We start from the raw sequence: 20,423 nt of genomic DNA, 5'->3' as shown, positions 1-20,423 counted from the left end.
TTATCGGCCATATAAACTTTAACACATTCGCTTACTAAATTAACAAGCATTGTAGCACGTGTGCACAAGCAAGCATGAACACATCTCACGCAATGACCATGGAAACTCTTTATCAAAACGCTGCAGTGGAGAAGTGCGGTAGCAAGAGCAAGCGAATTGACCTTTGTGTGGACTCTTGCTTCAACGCGCACTAAGCGACGAGACCACAGCGAGGTGAGCCTAGATGCATCTCCATCGCAGATTGCTTTCAAGATAGAGGCCGCACAGCCACGCCGTACGTAGCAGCTGCCGGAGTAGGAAGCTTCTCCCGTTTGCACCAGTCCCGCATGCAAGTTTCGGGAACTATGAATGCCCGTGATGCGACCCGAATTCTGTCCGTCTCCGCACACGTGATCACTTTACATTTAATTGCGGCATCGTGATGAACTCAGCATGTCCTTGCAGTCGGCACTTACATGCTGATAGAGCAAACGCGAAAAACTGGAAGACCGGGAAGACGGACGGTGCACTAACTTAAGCACACATACTACGGCACATGGAGAAAAATACAGCAGCTAGGCTAAAGCGAACTAGACTATTGGGTATAAAGCTAGGCTCAAAGCGCGTGCAAGGCGGCCATTTTTTAAATGCCGATGACGATATCGTAACGCAGATTTATGGTCGTACTTGATTCTAACGCGCAGGCTATTTTTGGACCCGTTTTATTGGAAAAAAAGTCCGCGGTAGATTCGAGTAAATGCAGTGAGCCTGTTTCCTCAGCCAGAGCTTATAAACGCATGGACAAAGGAGTCTTGACAGACGGATGGTTTCGATAAAGCCTGGCAGTCGATATGTCACTCATAGTGGTATGGCATGGGTGTTCTACATCTGCCTTTACCTTCAGGAAGTAACATAGACTTAAATACGCTCTTTGGAGATGCAGCGACCATTCGTCCGACCTAACATACAGGCTTTCTACAGGGCGAGTCCTGAAAGCACCTGTAGCAAATCGGATACCAAGGTGGTGAACGGAGTCTAACGTCTTTAAAGCACTAGGTGTCACAGAGTTATAAACTATGGCTCCATAGTCAAGGCATGATTGTATAAGGCTTTTGTACAGGCTTCCCCATGATGTGCGTGACAGGAGCTTCAATAGGTTCACAGTCTTGAGGCAATTTGCTTTAGTATACTTCAGATGAGGGATAAATGTCAGTTTCCTGTCTAAGACAATATCTAAGAATTTATGTTCGGAGCTCAGAGATAGTCGTTCTCCATTAAGGTCTATCGCGATAAGTGTGCCAGAAGCCATCGTGTCTGCCCGATTCAGGAGTGTCGTGGTACAGATGAAGAATCCTTGGAACCATAGTTGGTGGTACGTGATACTTTCCATTGATAAACTGGAACTCTTCTGTACCTTCACACAGCTTAATATGATTGATTGCCTCTGGATTCTTGCTTGATTCGTGTACAAGTAATCTTGATAGTGCGTCAGTGTCAGTGAGGAGTAGGCCAGGACGGTGCGAAATTACAAAATCAAATTGTTGCAGATAGCTCACCCATCTAGCAATGCAGCCTCTTGGCTGGGCCATGCTCAGAAGTTGAGTCAGTGCTTGATGGTCAGTGAAAAGTCTGCATTTGGCACCTTCCAGGTAAGTACGAAAGTATTGCACAGCTTTTAAGATGGCCAGAGCTTTCTTTTCTGTGAAATTGATTTCAGCGGGTTTCAGGGTATAGCTACAATACCCCACAACATAGTGTTTGGTTTGATCAGCTTGTTTTGAGGGTTTCTGGTATAGAACTGCACTGGTAGCATAATGTGATGCGTCCATGTTCAGCACGAAAGGCGGAGAAAAATCCAGTATTCGCAAGATGGGATCCGACGATACTAGTTTTACAAGCTCACAATAGACAGCTTTGCACTCATCGTCCCATTGATAAAGCACATCTTTCTGAGGTACACATGTGAGGCATCTTATTCTCAGTGCGCAGTCTTTGATAAGCGCTCGGAAGTGTCCTGCTAGACCTAGAAAAACGCACAGGGAGTGCATTTCATAAGGCTTTAAAAGCTTGGAGGTTCTCTCTACAGATTCTTGCTTAGTGCTTTTAATGTGTCTATCAAACACCCTGCCAAAAATACTACAATGTCTTAAAAAAACGCACTTTTCTTGAAGTTGCCTTTGAGTTGGGCAAGACTGAGAGCGTGAAGAACTTTTGAAAGATGACCATGGTTATAACAAGCATGTGACACCCCCTCGGGCATAATCTTCGATGGCCCGCCAGGGTCAGTTAGGCAACATTGGTCACCGCACCAATAAACACCGGCGAGCACAGCTGCTTAGCGGTCAGTCATCATTCGTCACCACCACGCTGCGGTGCGTCCGTCTTAACGGAGGGTGCCTCGAGCCCTCCCTTGTTCACGAACCCAGGCGGATCGTGACAATGATGTTCCTACTTTGTCTTTGAGTAGATGATGATGTCGTTGATGTACGCATTGCAAAATGTGCCAAGGTAAGGTTTCAGAATATCAGTCATAATCTTCTGAAACCACGCAGGGGAGTTTTTCCAACCAAATGGTAGATGGTTTTACTCAAATAAGTCAAGTGGGGTTATGAATGCGGTGTACTTTTTCGTTTCTTCACCTAGTGGAATCTGCCAAAAGCTCTTGCAGAGGCCTCGCCTCTGCAATCTATTCGTGAGATCTATTCGTGAAAAACAATGGCAACCACCAGTTCCGTCAATGATGTCGTCGATTCTCAGCATTGGATAAGGTATCAATTCGGTTTGACGATTGAGAGCCCAGTAGTCTGTGCAGAGGTGGAATGTCCCGTCTTCTTTTGGTGCAATAGTTATAGGAGAAGCAAATGGGGATACAGAAGGCCGGATGATACCTGCGTCCAACATTTCTTGCAACTCCTTTTTCAGCCACACCTTTTTATCTCTCGACATATATATCTGGACTCTGGACGAACCACTGTTTTATCTGCGAGCTTGAAAGGAATGACATGTGATTTCATCGCTGGAGGATAGCTCCCCATGCATGGGTACTTTGTCTTGATACCTTCCTGGTGAAAAATTAGCCTTGATACACTAGGTTCTTCACCAGGATCTTCTGTTCTTATCGTGTCATTGGCCATTACTTTGTTGTCCCAATAGAGGTTTATCTTATGTTTTTTCATGTCTGAGCGGGACAAAAGAAAATCATAGGTGACATTGGGTATTGCCAATACGTCACAGGTAATAGCATGTTCTTGAAATTCAATAGCTAGGGTTGCCCATTCGCTATGCATGGTCACTGACTCATCGTAGGCTTGGACACGCAACATCCTGCCAGCATGCAGACGACCGGCATCCACTCGAGTCTTGTTGATAATTGATACCGAAGCTCCACTGTCAAGGAGAGCCTTCACTTCAATGCCATCTACCGTAATTGGGGCATACAATAAGCTTGACGACAACAAATGCACTGTCTCAATGAAGCTCTTTTTCTGGGGCATGTAATCCACGGTAGCCAGATTATGTGGAAATAGGTCGCCATGAATAGCAGTAATTAGTTCTTCACCATCCTCATAGTCATGATTTACGCTTCCCAGGGGTTTGTTCACGAAGCTATATTCACATTCAGATGACGGCAACGACTTTAGATGTTCACTCAGCTTATGAGAATCAAGTTGCTCTGTTCTACCACCTGGCTGTCTTCTCAATATAATTCTTGACAGTGAGGTCTGTAGAAAGTTCAGAAGGTCATCAACTATTCTTGGAACTTTGAGCTGGACATGGATCTCGATACACAACCCTTGCATTATCAAAGCTACAACAGCAGGAGACGACAGCTTCGGTTCTGCAGAGTACAATAGGCAACGCTTCTAAAAACAGTACTCAAGCAGAGAGCCACCTCTATACCGTATTTATTTGAATCTAGGCCAATAGTTCATTTTTTTTTTTTTTTCATATAATCATATTCCAAACTCTAGGGTCGGCTTAGATTCGAGGATATTAAAAGAAGTGCCAGTTTTTCATTGAAACTGCTAAATATGGTGCATAGCTAGCACCATCTAGAAAAGTCAGTATTGCAGCCGCTACTAGCCGTGCCAGTAGCCAACCATACACAAGCGAGGTCACCATTTTGACCTGTGTCCTGTCGGCCGTATTGGTGTGCGGCATGGTGTTATCGCGATGGCACCAGGCAGGACATGCCACTACAGTGCCGCTTTCAAGCGAAAAGTTGCGATAGCCACAGAGGCATCGTCGAACCTTCAAGCCGGGCGGGACTTCAGCGTCGACAAGAAAAACGTCCGTCATTGGAGGGGACAATGACAGCAGCTTTTTGCATGCGCAACAATGAGGATGGCATTTAGCAGACCAAAGAAAGGCCGTCACCACGAAGTGGAGACGGTTTTGGCTGACTTTGTTCGGACGCAGCCAGCAGCTGCCCTTCCAGTGACAACAGAAGTGCTCCAAGCGAAAGCTAGGGAACTTTCGAGGGAGCAAGGCCTAACGCCAAAGCATTTCAAAGCCAGCCGGGGCTGGCTGCAGAAATTCATGAAGCGCTTCGGCTTCAGCCTCCGATGTCAGACTTCAATCACCCAGAAGCTGCCAAGCGATTTCGAATTAAGGTGATAGCTTTTCAGTGCTACGTGCTGCGAAAGAGAGAAGCGGCAGGCTACAACCTTGGGCAAATCGGCAACGCCGACCAGACGGCTGTGTATTTTGATATGCCAGTGGCGTACACCATGAATGAAAAGGGTGCCAAGGAGGTGAAGGTGCACTCTGCGGGCTACAAGAAGCAGCGCGCAACTGTGATGCTGTGCTGCACAGCTGATAGACATAAACTCCCTCCTTATATGATATTTAAAAGGAAGACACTGCCTGCTCGAGAAACTTTTCCAAGAAATGTCATTGTGCGGGCAAATGAGAATGGGTGGATGACGGGTGCGATGGTGGAAGAGTGGGTTAAGATTGTGTGGTGAAGGCATCCAGGAGCCCTTTTGACAAAGGACTCGCTCCTTGTCATCGACTGTTACCGTGGGCACTTGACCAACAACGTGAAGGCTGCGCTCGCCCAAGCGAACATGGACCTCGCTGTCGTACCGAGCGGCATGACGGGCGAGTTGCAGCCACTTGATGTCTGCATCAACAAACCTTTCAAGGATCGTCTGCGAAAATATTGCACGGACTGGTTGACTGACGAAGACCACATGCTAACGGCAACAGGCTACATCAAACGTGCATCACTATCGCAGCTGGCGGGCTGGGTAGCTGCAGCATGGGACGACATCCCAGGTACTTTGACCGTGCGCGCTTTTAAAAAGTGCAGCATATCTAATGCGCTTGATGGTACCGAAGATAGTGCTCTGTTTGAAGGTGACAGTGACAAGGAACACTGCGATGAGTCTAGCAACGACGACGACGTTGAATGAGCTCTGCACGTTCAGATTCAATAAATGCTGTTTGCATTTTGTGAACGCTGTCCTCCCTTTTTTTTTGTTCGACCTAAATTCCGAGTAAATACGGTACCTGAACCGTAGTGCAGCATCCAATCTTTCTACTGCATTGCCTTCGAAAGCCGCAAAAAGTTGCTTTTCCACAGTTCCCAACATGTTGGTCCATAATCCATGAATTGCACATCATACCATTTTCTGGCTATACTGCCCAGATAGCGGCGCATATTCAAAACCTTCGTGTTGTCAGAGTGCCACATATTCTTGTCACAGGCATACTCGAAAAACCACAGCCAGCAGTGCGCACTTTCCGAGTTTCCTTCAAAAACGTCCGGTTTAACTATACCCCGTGCTGGTTTCTCTCGATTAAGCACTTGGACCAAAGTTCTCATTATTTCATTCTGTTGCATAAAGTGCCTTTGCAGTTCCATAACAGTCAAGACTAGGCTCACCTTACTAGCAGGCATTTCCTCTTAGAGGGTGCCACATGGTATGGGTTCTAGAACGAGTTCGCTCAGTGCCTGGAGCTGTAGATTCACTGTCCTCGATCCAGTTTGCACGAGGGCGTGGCGGCTGATTGCAGCTTGTTGCAGCACCAGGTTGATCAGCGCGGTAGAACTAACTTCGAGAGGAAGGTCCGCCGCTGGCTCACCGTGCACTTGGTATCGGGTGAACACAACAGACTCCAATGACGCCTGGTCAACGAAAAACGTCAACCGCATGTGTGGTCTTCGAAAGCTGTCGGCTGCACCGAAATGTATAGTTCCTAGCTAGAATGGCAGTAGAAAAGACATAATCTCAGTGAGATGGGTGTCGTCTGCCATTTTATTCCAACTGCTTTGTTCTCACTTCTCCGCTAGCCCACTTCTTCGTCTTATTTCATGCATCCAGCGCAGACCGCTTCAAGCTTTTTTGTGGGTTTAGCCTAAATCCATTCTCTTCCGCCCACTTAAACATCTTATTGAGGCCAAGTTGCAACTGTCGCTCGCAGATAGCAAGATTACAAGATTGCAAGATTTGTATCCGATTTGCACATCATCTACGTACACGGAATAAAACATTGTATGTGGTATGACAGTATGGAGGGAGTTCATTTTTACGACAAATAGAGTGCAACTCAGTACAGCTTCTTGTGGTACACCAGACTCTTGCATAAATGGCCGAGATAAGGCGTTACCAACTCGAACGTGAAATGTGCTGTTCGAGAGGTAGCTTTGAATCACGTTGAGCAAGCTGCCCTGGATGCCCATTCCAACCAAATTACAGAGGATTCCAAAACGCCAAGTGGTGTCATATGCTTTTTCCATGTCTAAAAACACCGGTAAGAAAAGCTGTTTATGCACAAAGGCATCGCAGATATATGCCTCGATGCGGACAAGGTGGTGTGTTGTGGATGTACCTTCCCTGAAACCACATTGTAAGGGATTTGGTGTTGTGTTAACTTCAAGAAAATGGATCAAGTGTCGGTTAGTTATATTTTCAAAGAGTTTGCATAGGCAACTTGTTTGGGTTATAGGCCTATAACCGTTAGCTGAAGTTGGGTCCTTGTCCTCTTTGAGAATTATTATTGCCTCTTTCCAGGCAGCTGGGATGTACCCACAGCAGTATATGAAGTTAAACAGCGACAGAAGTGTTTTGTGGGTTTCAGGGTATAAGCGTTTGATCATGTCATAAGCTATTCTATCCCTTCCTGGTGCTGACTTATTGCAACAACTCAGTGAGGCCTGAAACTCCGCCAAGGTAAATGGACGGCTGTAAGATTCATCCTTTGTTATTTTCCAATTCAGGGGCAATCTCTCTGCTTGCCACTGTACTGTAAAAATGTATCTGTGTAATTGGCTGAAGTGGAAATGTACTTGAAGTGAGCACCTAGAAAACCAGCCTGGTCTTCAAGAGTGTTTCCCTGAGTATTTGCTAATGTTAGAGGATAGGTTTGCAGCCATTTAATTTGTTAATTCGGTTCCATGTATTCCTTTCGTCATTGTAAGAGTTTATACTTGATATGTGCTTTTGCCAGCTTTCCCTTTTGGCATGGCAGCACATTCTTCTACCCTTACTCTTTGTTTTCTTAATGTTTGAGATTTTCCGTGATTGGACAGTCACGAAGGCGGCTCCAAGCCTTATTTTGCTTGCTTCGTGCTTCCTTACAGTCATCGTTACACCAGGGAACACGTTGTTTTGAATGCTTTCCTTTTGTTTCTGGCATGCATATGGACGCTATACTCACAATGAATGCTGTGAAATATGCCACTGCATCGTTTATGTCTAGTGTACAGATGTCATCCCACGTCAGGTCGCTGAGCTCTCTGTATTGCTTTCAGTCGGCAAAGTCAAAGGAAACCCGTATGGGTTTCCTTTGTAGCAATTGCTACGAACGGGTGGATGTCTGATTTTCCCTTTATCAATTACTTCTCTCCACCTTGCGGGTTTCCGCAGAACTACTACGTCAACTTCTGAAAGAGAACCGCTCGAACTGCGACTGCCTCAAGGGGAGTTCGAAGTACCATATTTACATGACTGTAAGTTGACCTATTTGTTTTAATTTGAAAATCTGAAGTGAGGGGGTCGACTTACAATCGAAACCAAAGCATGGCACTGCCAAAAAAGCGAAACTAACAGGAGCTAGAACGTAGTTACAATATGATGTTTGGTCTTGGCCCTACCCATATCTTTTTGCGATCCTGTGCATTTGTTCGCTTTTCAGAAGAGTTTTTCAACACTTTTGAGAGTTTTACAGTGCACACAACACTCATGGGGGCTGTCAATAGTTGATGGAAGCACTGATGTTCCATTCACAGCGGCACCTTCAGAATGGCAGCGCTTGCGAGGAGTATCAGTAGTTCATGGAAGAGCAGAGACCGCTCACGTGTTTCTCTTTCTCTGTAGCTCTTAGTTGGACCAAAGGCACTAGTTTGACGCGTTTGACTTGACTGCCAGCATGACTGCTGGCTATGTGCTACTTCCATGCTTCCTTAGTCGTCCTGCGTGCTCCAGGCCCACTAAACATTCGGCACTCATTCACAGCAGCGTTCAAGAGGGTTGCCATCCTTTATGCCGAAGAAATAAATCACTGCACAGCGGGCCACAAGTTCAATGTTTCTGAACAGGTGGTGCAAGAGTGGCGACTGCAGCGAAGCAAAATTTTCACCTATGACGGCAAGTGAAGAATTTTCCACAGTCCGAAGTCTGGACGCTTGACGGAGCTGTAGGACAAGCTTGCAGCGTACGTTGCTGAAATGCATGATCGGTCCCTGTCAGTAAAGTGCGACATGGTCATGAAACAGGCCCGGATCTTTGCCTTTTAAGGACCTGCGCCGCCGTGAGTACAATGAGTGGCTGGTGGCAGAAAACAGCGAACTTACGCCAACCGGACCTGTCAAAAGAGCCTCCCCTATGGCCGGATGTTGTTGGGTGCATGTGGCATGGGCTGCTGTTCCACAAGATGTAGTGGTGCGGTCGTTTGCCAAATGTGGAATTTCGCTGGATGACGATGCACTGTGGGACCATAGCAGCGATGACGATGGCAGCACTAGTGAGGATGGCGCAAGTGAAGTAGTCCAGTGACCATGCCAGCAACTAATGAATTTTCGTTATCGAATGCGCCCTCGCGTATGCTCTTCTTTTTTTCCCTGTCACACGCGATATGGGGGGGTCGACTTACATTCGAGTCGGCTTACAATCATGTAAATACAGTAGCTGCCGACAAGCAACACCTTTGTCCACTATAATTGCGACACCGCCCGACGAAGCGAGTGCATCATCTGAATCTTTTCGGAAAATGGTGTCTTGTCTAAGGAAGTTACTTTGTGTTGGTTTTAGGTGGGTCTCTTGAACACACAGCAACTTAGGATTGTATTTGTGCAGAACTTCCTTAATGCCATTGTGCATTAGACCTCTCACGTTCCAGTGTAATATTCGTGTATCCATATTGTTTGTGTTTTTGTGCTGTGTGTCAAGAAGTTGTCAGTTGGCTTAAGGAGCCTTTCCAGGTCCTGTAATCCGTGGTTTGTTTGTCTTGAAGCAGTCGCGAGAATCACACTGCTCCCGAGAGGCTGTCTGCGCCGTCTGGCCTGGAGTTGTGTCCATTGACTCCTGGGAGCTGCTGGACTTCCGCTCAGTTGAGCGGGGTGGTTTCGGGGTAGGCCTTGCCTCGAAAAGCAGGACCTTGGAGGCCGCAAACCCAGAGCTCGATGGGCCTTCCCTCAGAGTTGGCGCAGCAGCACTGGCTGCTGTCGCCTGGGGGGCTGGTGGCACTGCCACAGCTATGCTCTTTTTGGGCCAGACTGGTGTCCGCTGTGACGTTGCTCCCTTATGCACCGCAACAGCATACCCTGCGGTATGAAGAAATGAAACCCATTTGCGTGCTTCCTGAAATGAGATGTTCTCTTTGACCTTAAGAGTGAGGATACCTTTTTCTATTTTCTACGTAGGGCATGAACGAGAGTAGGCTGCGTGTCCATCTTCGCAGTTAGGGCAGTGGAACGTGGCACTACAGTTGTCAGAGTTGTGTTCGTACTCGCCGCATTTTGCACAGGTCGGTCGGCCTCGGCAACTTTGCGAGTCATGGCCAAAGCTTTGCAATTTAAAACATCTACGTGGGCTAGGGTTGTAAGCTCAAATCCGTGTCTTTGTGTACCCTGTTTCGAGGGAATCTGGTAGCGTACTCGATGCAAAGGTGAGAATGAGGTGCTTGGTGGGAATTTCTTTGTTTTCACGCTTGATCTTTATTCTTTGGGCTTTTATAATGTTTTGATTCTTTCATCCCTCGAGAAGCTCTTCTTTGGCCAGATTTAGATAATCATCATCTGATACGACTCTTCACCAAATACCACAAGGTTCAACAATTTTCCATGTTGTTAGATGTCGCGAACCTCAAGTAGGAGGTCGCCACTAGCCATCCTGGTAACTTTGTATCCAGGTCCTGTAGTGTCGCTAAGGCATTTCGCAGCAATGAAAAGAGATAGTGTTCCCACAGTTTTTTCAGGATTCAGAAAGTGCATGACATGGAAACGAGGGAAGTTTCCTTTTTCTAGACAAATAATCTCAAAGTTTCATTGGTGCGCCCTCTTTTAGAAAGAGTGTGGCATAATCGTTGCTGTGTTATCGTGTTTAGTTCTTGTCATGCCACGGCCCTTGATGCTATGACCAGCGCATGCGTGACATGCACACATATGTATATATACTACGGAGCAATAAAGGCCGGGGTTCATTCCCGTTCATGTTCAAGACAGTGTCGTTCGTCGCGGAAACACGGCATGGTGTCAGAAGTGGTCTTCGCAAATTGGGCGGAACCGCCGGCGACGTAAGAAGATACAGGTACGGCTGACCTCCATCGCTGGCGTCCTCGGCTCGGACACGATAATGGAACAAGAGCTTCGAGCCATGGCGAGTGAGGAAAGTGGTATTTCATGCCAGCTCTTTCCGGTACAGCCACTAACGAGCTTCAACTTTGACAAAGCGTCAGAGTGGCCGGCGTGGGTGCAAGAATTCGATGATTATCGATTTGCTTCCGGCATTAATGAGCGAACTCAAGAGGCTCAGGTAGGCACGCTGCTGTATACCATGGGGCGGCAGGCATGCAACGTATTCAAGACCTTTGAGCTGTCTGAAGAACAGTCAAAGGACTATGAAGTGGTGAAAAAACGTTTCGACGCCTACTTCATTGCTACGCGCAATTTGGTCTACGAAAGCGCATGTTTTCATCGTCGCCACCAAGTTTCAGGCGAATCGGTGGAATAGTATGTAACTACCCTACTACATACTTCAGCAGATAAATGTGACTATGGCGTGATGAAAGAACGGATGATCCTCGACCGTTTTATGGTTGGACTACGTGACACAACGTTGTCCGAGGCCCTACAAATGAATGCTGCACTGACTCTGAAAACGGCACTGACAAAGGCAAGGATGAAGGAAGCGGTACAGCAACAACAACAGGAACTTCACAGCAGTCTATACCACCAACCAGCCAGCGTAGAAGTCGACATAATTCATCAACGAGCAAGCCGGGGACGTCCAGAGGACCAATGGGCCAAAGAAGACATCCGAAAGTGTGCGGCTTGCGGCAGGGCCCGTCATTTGACCTCATCGTGCCCTGCAAGGGGGGCAATTTGCTACAGGTACCAACGACGGGGACATTTCGCCGCGGTCTGCCCACGAAAGCAGAACTTCACAATCGCCGAAGCAAGCGCATCCGAAGTAGATTTGTGCAGTGTTCCCCAGACAGCTACATTGAGTGAGCAAACAGTGTGTGCCATCTATTTTGTTAGGACTTTAGCTGGTACAATTGCAAGAGCTTGTTTTGTTCAGGTCGCTATTAATGAGGTCACAGTGTCTGCTAAGATTGACATAGGAGCAGAGCTAAACGTTGTTCCAGCATCGTTTCCTGGCGTACCCAAAACTATAGAGCATTCCAATGTAATCTTAAAGGGGCCAGGCAATGAAGTGTTAGATCTGAAAGGACAGTTCACTGCGGACATTCTGTGGAAACGATGTTTGGTTAGGCAGGACGTTTTCGTCATTAACTGGGCGAGTAATGTCATTTTAGGCTTGCCAGCAATAGAAGCTTTGGGAATAGTGAAATTTGTAGACGAAGTTTCGATCCACCAAGCTGTGCAAACGTGCTTCCCCCCTTTGTTCTGCGGTTTGGGTACTACGAAAGGAGAATACTGTATTAATCTCAAAGCAGACGCGGTGCCCTATGCCATTTACAGCACTCGTCGTATACCCATCCCGCTGAGGGACGGCGTGAAACACGAGCTAGAAGAAATGGAAAAGAACGGAGTCATTTGTAAAGTAGAAGGGCCAACCGAGTGGTGTGCTGGCATAGTGCCCGTCTTGAAGCCGTCCGGGCAAGTGCGAATATGCGTTGACCTAACTCAACTCAATAAGTGGGTGAAACGAGAGCAATTTGTGCTCCCCACTGTTGATGAGACACTCGGGTTACTAAGCGGAGCAGCTGTGTTTTCTAAACTTGACGCGAACTCGGGATTCTATCAAGTAATGCTAAGCAAGGATTGTCAGCTATTGACCACGTTTATTACTCCCTTTGGACGTTATTGCTTTGAACGCCTGCCGTTTGGCATAACCTCTGCTCCTGAATATTTAAAGGCAAATGTGTGAAATTCTTGATGGAATGCCGGGGGCCGTAAAATTAATCGACGATGTGTTAGTCTTTGGTTCTTCACAGAAAGAGCATGATGAGCGATTGTTTCAGACTTTAGAACGCTTGACAGAAGCCGGCATATCTTTGAATCATGAAAAATGTCAGTTCAGTGTAAAAGAGGTATGTTTTTTGGCATGCCGAGTGAGCAAAGATGGCATACTGCCGGATCCTGCAAAAGTTGTAGCGATCACTGATATGAAGCCGCCTGAAAATGTTGCCGATATGCGGAGATTCCTTGGTCTTGCAAATCATTGCTCGCAGTTTATTCCAGACTTAGCTGAGAAGACTGCGCCGTTACGTCAGTTGCTGCACAAGCACAGTGAGTGGATTTGGGCTACGCCTCAGCAGATGGCATTTGACAGCATAAAACGTGCTATCTGTTCTGATAGGTGTATGGCAAAGTATGATCCACGGAATCAAACCATTCTTTCTGCAGATGCGTCATCGTATGGTTTAGGTGCAGTTTTACTTCAAGTACAACCAAACAAAGAGAGACGGTATATATTTGTTTCAAGATCACTGACTCCAACAGAGATGTGCTACGCGCAAATTGAAAAGGAGACCTTAACTCTAACATGGGTGACTGAGCGTCTCGAAAGTTATGTGCGTGGACTGCACATAACGCTGGAGACGGATCACAAACCGCTAGTGACTTTGCTAGGAAAGACTCCCCTAGATTTGGTATCACCACGCATTCAGAGATTCCGGATGCCTCTGATGCAATTCAGTTTTGAAGTCGAATATGTTCCTAGGAAAAATTTGGAAAATGCTGATGCACTTTCTAGAGTGCCAGTGCGAGGGCAAAAAACCAAGAACTTCCTTTCTGTGGATGAAGTGAACTCGTTTGTTACTGGTCCATTATCCGAGTTGGGTGAATCGGATCACTTTAGACTGGTCACCGAAGAGCAGGCAAAGGACGAGACCTGCCGTATGTTGGGCCAGTACATTCGTAAAGGCTGGCCGGGCCCAACTTCGCTATCAAGCGTTATGAGGCCATATTGGCAGTATCGTGCAACATTGAGCGTGTGTAAAGGGGTTCACATGCATAGCACTCGCCTCGTTGTGCCACTCTCGCTCCAGAATAGAATGTTAAGTCTGCTTCACGAAGGTCATCAAGGTATTGTGAGATGCAGGGTGAGAGCACGGGAGTCTGTTTGGTGGCCGGGCTTGAGCTCTCAACTTGCTTCTTTGGTTGTTGATTGCCGCGTGTGTCCGCAGTTCCGAGAACAGCCGAGTGACCAATGATGCCAACCCAGACACCTATTCGACCTTGGCAAAGGGTCGCAGCAGATATCTTCCATCTCAACGGCCGTAACTATTTGCTCTTAGTGGATTTTATATCTCGATTTCCAGAATTTTGTTTACTGGAATCGCTCACCAGCACTGGTGTTGTTGGTCGCGTCAAAGACGTGCTTGTCACGGATAACGGTGCTCAATTTGTCAGTGAAGAATTTCAGCAGTTCGCGAAGGCCTATGGATTCAAAGGTGTGACGTGTAGCCCTAGGTACCCGCAGGCAAACAGAGAGGTCGAACGAAGGGTGAAAACGGTAAAAGGGCTACTGCTAAAGTCTCATGATCCCTATTTGGCTCTGTTAGCCTACAGGGACACCCTGGGACCACTAGGCAAGACGCCAGCGGAGCTCCTCAGGGGGCGGCGGCTTCGTACAACTCTGCCTCTCCATCCGACAGGCTTGTACCAAAGACACCCAACCTGAAAGAGGTACGGAAGAAGGATGCAGTTGTCCAGGAAAAGCAGTGGCAAAATTATGACCGCCGTAATGCAGCCCGACACCTGGTCCCATTGGCACCCGGTGATTCTGTCTGGGTCAAGGACTGCAGGCGGGAAGGCATCATCAGTCGGCGGGCAAAACTGCCGCGGTCGTATGTTGTCGCGGTAGAGAGCGGCATCGAGATCAAACGCAACAGGAAATTTCTAGTCAAGCAAGCGCCAAGCAGAATTACAGACTCGTACAATGAGACATACGAGTTTCCCCCTAGCCTGGAAAATGCAGAAGTTGGCGATCAGCCTAACTTCCAAATCAGCCCTCCAAAGTGACCCCAGAGAGGATCAGGGTAATGTTTTGCCGCAGGTACCAGGCGAATACATTACACGATTCGGTAGAGCTGTAAGAAAACCAAACCGTTACGGGATTTCTGAATGTAATGCAGTACGTTTCTTTTGACTGTGTTTATCATTATTTAGTTGGTTGTTATTTTGTTGGAAAAGGGGAGATGTGGCACAATCATTGCTGGGTTATCGTGTTTAGTTCTTGTCATGCCACGGCCCTTGATGCAATGCCCTGCGCATGCGTGACATGCACACATATGTATATATACTACGGAGCAATAAAGGCCGGGGTTCATTCCCGTTCATGTTCAAGACGGTGTCATTCGTCGCGGAAACACGACAAAGAGGACTATCAGGAAGTGGAGGGAATGACGTTTTAGCCATAAAAATTTATTTTATTTCAGCAGTTATGCTAGCTGCCCACGACCGAGCCTAACAAGGGGACGCTCCAAGACACTAAGGAAACTCAGAGGCCAGCTGTACATAGCTACTATTGACACGTGCACTTGCCTATCTTTATTGGGCGACCACGTTTCGCCGCCTAACAAATGTTATCACACAGCGCGGGACACGCCTGCATGTATCGGAAGTTTCTGGAATGTTGTCGATGCTTCTATCCACTGTCTGTTGTCGCCGAACCCTGTGTTATCTGATTTCATCGTGTGACGCGAATGGTGTACAACTTTGTACACCATTCGCGTACACATTTGTACACGACTGTTCTATAAAAGCCAATGAGCTTGACCCGCTGATCAGATTTTCGACGATCGCCGAGTGTGTTCGCCGCTACCGTTGTTCTTTGAGTGTAGCCTGTTTTTGAGGGAACAAGTTCGCCCAATAAAATACTTGTTTCGTTAGCCACAGTTTTGCTGCCTTCTTAACCGTCACTACCACGTGACATCTGGTGGAGGTGTTTTACGTTTATGCACCGGAAGCCCCCGACAAGCCGTAATCCAAGCCAGGACCAAAAAGACAACACCAACGTCGTCCCGGAACATCGGGCAAGCCGCCGGCTACAGCAGCTGCCCCCGGAACACGGTCTTCTACCAGATACGACCAAGAAGACAGTCCAAGAAAATCGTCCAGAAACGACCAAGAAGACAACCCCAATGGCAGCCGCAGCGGCCCCAATAATTCTTCAGCAGCCCAGAGAACCACTGACATTCCGCAGTTCCACATTTTAGAACCCAGAAAGCTGGCTGGAGACGTATGAGAGGATCGCTTCGTTTAACAGCTGGGAGAGCGACAACAAGCTGCGACATGTCTATTTCGCATTGGAGGACGCTGCCAAGATGTGGTTCGAGAATCGAGAAGCCATCTTGATGACGTAATCGCCAAGACGTGGTTTGAGAATCAAGAAGCCACCTTGACGACATGGGACCTGTTCCGAAGCGGCTTCCTGCAAACATTTACAAGAGTCGTGCGAAAAGAGCAAGCCCAAGCTCTACTGGAGACCAGAGCGCAGCTGCCGAATGAGACGATCGCAATCTTCACTGAGGAAATGAGCCGTCTGTTCCGCCACACCAACCCGGAAATGTCTGAGGAGAAGAAATTCCGCCTACTGATGCGTGGTGTAAAGGAGGAACTTTTCGCCGGAATGGTAAGAAGCCCACCGGAGGCCGTCGACGAGTTTCTTCGTGAGGCGACGAGCATCGAGAAGACACTGGAAATGTGGAACCGGCAATTCGACCGCCGCACCAAGCCAACAAGCTACGCCAGAGTTCAATCACTGGCCACCGACGACTTGCGCGAGACCATCAGGGCAGTCGTACGAGAGGAGCTTCAGAAGATCTTCCCTTCATCGCAACCTGAAGTGGCCTCAATCGCCGAAATTGTCAAAGAAGAAGTCCAGCGATCGCTTGGAGGCCCCGAGGTGCAACCACAATCATCGCAGCCCCCGCCAGAAGCGATGACCTACGCCGCTGTCACCAGCCGTCAAGGTCCTCCTCCACAACCGCGCCAGGGCCCTGTAACGCCGCAATTCTGTCGACCACCGCCGCCACCGCCACCGCCAGCACGCCCACCTCACCCAGCGCAGCTACCCGAGGAAGACAGACGTTTGGCGCGCTCCTGACCACCGCCCGCTCTGCTACCACCGCGGAGAAGCGGGTCACATCTACCGACGGTGCCCATACCGGGCGATGGGACTGCGAGGGTTCGCCGTCAACGCTCCGCGCCCGCAGCCAAGGTGAATGCCCTCGCGATATCGCCGACTACCTCGCCGCTACTCGGTGGAGCTCTCGACAACCGTCGCGTTCGCCATCACCAGGCCGCTACCTGTCGCCGCAGCACCACTGGCCCAGCCCGGGGCCGGTCAGCGAGCCTATATCTGGAAAACTAAAAGCAGCAACCGACGGAGGTGCGGTTGCTGTTTGTGGAACTGACGAAGATCCTCCGCCGCCGAAGAAACTACCTCGACGACATAACGACACGCCACTGTCTGGACGAAGTCTGGAAGCAAAGAATACGACGACACAAGACAACCTGATGACGTCACATACCAGCCACAGGTCAACGCGATGCAGCTGTGATCTGATGCCAAGACCGAACTGTAATGCAAGACAAAGAACCACCGACCTCGACGTGCTTCTCGACGGCCAAGCAGTCACCGCCTTAGTCGACGCAGGGGCTGATTACTCCGTTATGAGTGGACACATCGCCGCCCAGTTTAAGAAAGTTAAGGCTGCATGGGAAGGCCCTCAAATTCGGATCGCTGGAGGACACCTCACAACACCGACTGGAATGTGCACGGCAAGAATTACCATTCACAACCGGACTTACCCTGCTACCTTCGTTATCCTCCAACAGTGTTCACGAGACATCACTCTCGGCATGGACTTCCTGAACCAACATGGCGAAATCATCGACCTGAAGTCGAAGTCAATAACGCTGTCGGAAGAACATGCGATACCGCCGGAGAGCCTTCCTAGTCACCGCGCCTTGAGTGTGCTCAAAGATCAAGTGAGCGTCCCGCCTCGCTTGAGCATTGTTATTTCGGTCGGCACCGAAACACCTGCTGATGTAGAAGGTGTCATCGAGGGCGACCAACATCTATTGCTCGACGTAGTAGTTCTGCGGAAACCCGCAAGGTGGAGAGAAGTAATGAATAAAGGGAAAACCAGACATCCACCCGTTCGTAGCAATTTCTACAAAGGAAACCCATACAGGTTCCTCGAAAGAAAAGCCTCATAGTTGAAGAAAAATTCGTCCTGGTCCAGGACAAACTCAAACCAGGACAAAGGAGACCCATATGGGTTTCCTTTGTAGCAATTGCTACGCACGGGTGGATGTCTGATTTTCCCCTTATTCATCTACTGCCCGACCATGAAATTTGCGTCGCAAGAGGGATTGCTCGACTCCATGGAGGGAAAGCTGAAGTTATGCTAACCAACTTCAGCCAAAAGTTCAAGCACATCAACAAGGGCACAACAATCGCGTACATCGAGGAAATTGTGGAAACCAGCAATGCCTTTGTTCTCTCGGATTCCGCCGCATCTACCCCAACAACCGTAGTTCCTGAGCCAGACTTCGACATAAATCCAATTCTAGCCGTGATTAAGCAGCAACAGCTCAGAAGTCTGCTTCGACGATACAAACAGTGCTTTTCGATGTCATCAAGGATTCGACGAACGCCAGTTGCAAAGCATCGCATAATAACCGAAGAGTGCACTCGACCTCTCCACCATAGCCCTTACCGAGTTTCGACATGAGAATGTGAAGCTATAAGGCACCAAGTCGATGAAATGCTGTGCGACGACATCATCCAGCCGTCCGAAAGCCCATGGGCATCTCCTGTAGTCTTGGTGAAGAAAAAGGACGGAAGCCTACGTTTCCGCGTCGATTATCATCGTCTGAACAAGATCACGTATACCTCCTCCCACGAATAGACGACGCATTGGATCGGCTCTGCAACGCTATATATTTCTCGTCGATGGACCTTAAGTCGGGCTACTGGCAAATAGAAGTCGATGAGAGAGATCGCAAAAAGACCGCCTTCATCACGCCAGACGGCCTCTACGAGTTCAAGGTCATGCCATTCGGACTATGCTCGACGCCTACAACATTTCAGCGCGTTAAGGACACGGTGTTAGCAGGATTGAAGTGGCAGACGTGTCTTGTTTACTTGGATGACGTCGTCGCCTTCGCCGGAAATTTGGACGATCACCTCTGGTGGCCTGCGACAGTATTAGAGGCCATCAAGTCATCAGGGCTCACTCTGAAGTCGGAAAAGTGCCACTTTGCTTACAATGAGCTTCTGTTCCTAGGCCACGTAATCAGCAAATCTGGTGTCTGCCCAGACCCGCAAAAGACTGCTGCCATCGCACAGTTCCCGCAACCCATCGACAAGAAGGCAGTGCGCAGATTCCTTGGCATGTGTGCCTACTGTACTGCCTACTTGGCGTGTGCCTACTGCATGTACCAGAAGCTTCTGGAATGTTGTTGATGCTTTTATCCACTGTCTGTTGTCGCCGAACCCTGTGTTATCTGATTTCATCACGTGACGCGAATGGTGTACAACTTTGTGGAAGACACGCGGGTCCCGGCGATTAGTCTGGAACATTCGACGACTATTGTACAAAAGCCGACGCGCTTGACCCACTTATCAGATTTTCGACGATAGCCGAGTGTGTTCGCCGCTACCGTTGTTCTTTGAGTGTAGCCTGTTTTTGAGGGCACAAGTTCGCCCAATAAAATGCTCATTTCATTAACCACAGTTTTGCTGCCTTCTTAACCGTCACTACCATGTGACACTATAACCTATAACCCTAAGCTGGATACATTACTCATGGTTAACCCTTGCTGACCGGAAGACGGAAGTTACAGCAAGAGAATAGAAGAAAGGAAAGATGGAAAAGTCGGAGAGAAAGAAAAAAAGATTGAAGAAGGGGATAGGAAAAGGCGACTGCCGATTTCCTCCAGATGGGTCAGTTCAGAGGTGCCGTCTACGTGAAGCATAGGGCTAAATAGGTGTGTTGCCTCCACGAGGAGGCCTTAACAGTCCAAACACCCGGCATCAGCTCAACCCCCAGAATCCCCCTTTCCCCAGACACAGCTGAACTGCAAATGGTTAGACGCGAGAGGGTCCAACCCTCGTGTGCTGGGGTACGTGATGTAGCAACACACCAAACGCCTGCTGATGCAGACAGCCCAATGGGGGGGTCAGTATAGGATTCTTCCCCTGCTTTTAGTATATCATCGAAATTACTGATGACATTACCCTGATGACATTACCTGGTTATCTTCCAGTGCATTACACCTTGCCTTGTCCTATGCCAAGTTTTTTCTCACTAATTTCACGCTTCTCAATGATTTCACGCCATTTCTTACTGCTTTCTCAATCTTTCCCATATTATAAATTTCGACTGTCCCTTACTTTGTTGTTCTTGATCAGTTTAGACAGTTCCGTGAATTCTATCTGATCTCTTGATTACAGACTTTCATGCTTTGTCGTTGCTTTATTAGGTCCTCTGTTAGTTGGGACAGCTTACCAACTAGCTGCCTAGGTGCCTTACCTCCCACTTCAATTGCTGCTTCTGAAATCAGCCTAGTTACTGTTTCATTCACTACCTCCATGTTGCCTTCATCTTCCTGTTCAAAAGCTGCATATTTGTTTGCGAGCAGCAGCCTTGATTCATCTGCTTATAGCCTAACTACATCTAGGTTGGCCTGTTCTTTCTTGAATAATTTTGCCCTTTCTTTCCTCAAACTGAGAGTGATCCTAGACCTCACTAACCCATGATCACCGTCATTTACTCTGCCCAACACTTCTGCA

The 20,423-nt window shown here is 48.2% G+C and overlaps 1 protein-coding gene and 1 pseudogene across 4 annotated transcripts in view; one reads left to right on the top strand and one right to left on the bottom strand.

Annotated features, from left to right (window-relative positions):
* The window catches only part of Atg14 (autophagy related protein 14), a 250,050-nt gene that overhangs the window by 58,520 nt on the left and 171,107 nt on the right, over positions 1–20,423 (bottom strand). The gene's annotated exons all lie outside the window — the stretch shown is intronic.
* Positions 10,800–14,638, top strand: LOC142568644 (uncharacterized; annotated as a pseudogene).

This window comes from Dermacentor variabilis, unplaced genomic scaffold (genome assembly GCF_050947875.1).
Source record: "Dermacentor variabilis isolate Ectoservices unplaced genomic scaffold, ASM5094787v1 scaffold_26, whole genome shotgun sequence".
NCBI classification, from domain to species: domain Eukaryota; kingdom Metazoa; phylum Arthropoda; class Arachnida; order Ixodida; family Ixodidae; genus Dermacentor; species Dermacentor variabilis.
This window is presented reverse-complemented; position numbering and strand designations above follow the sequence as displayed.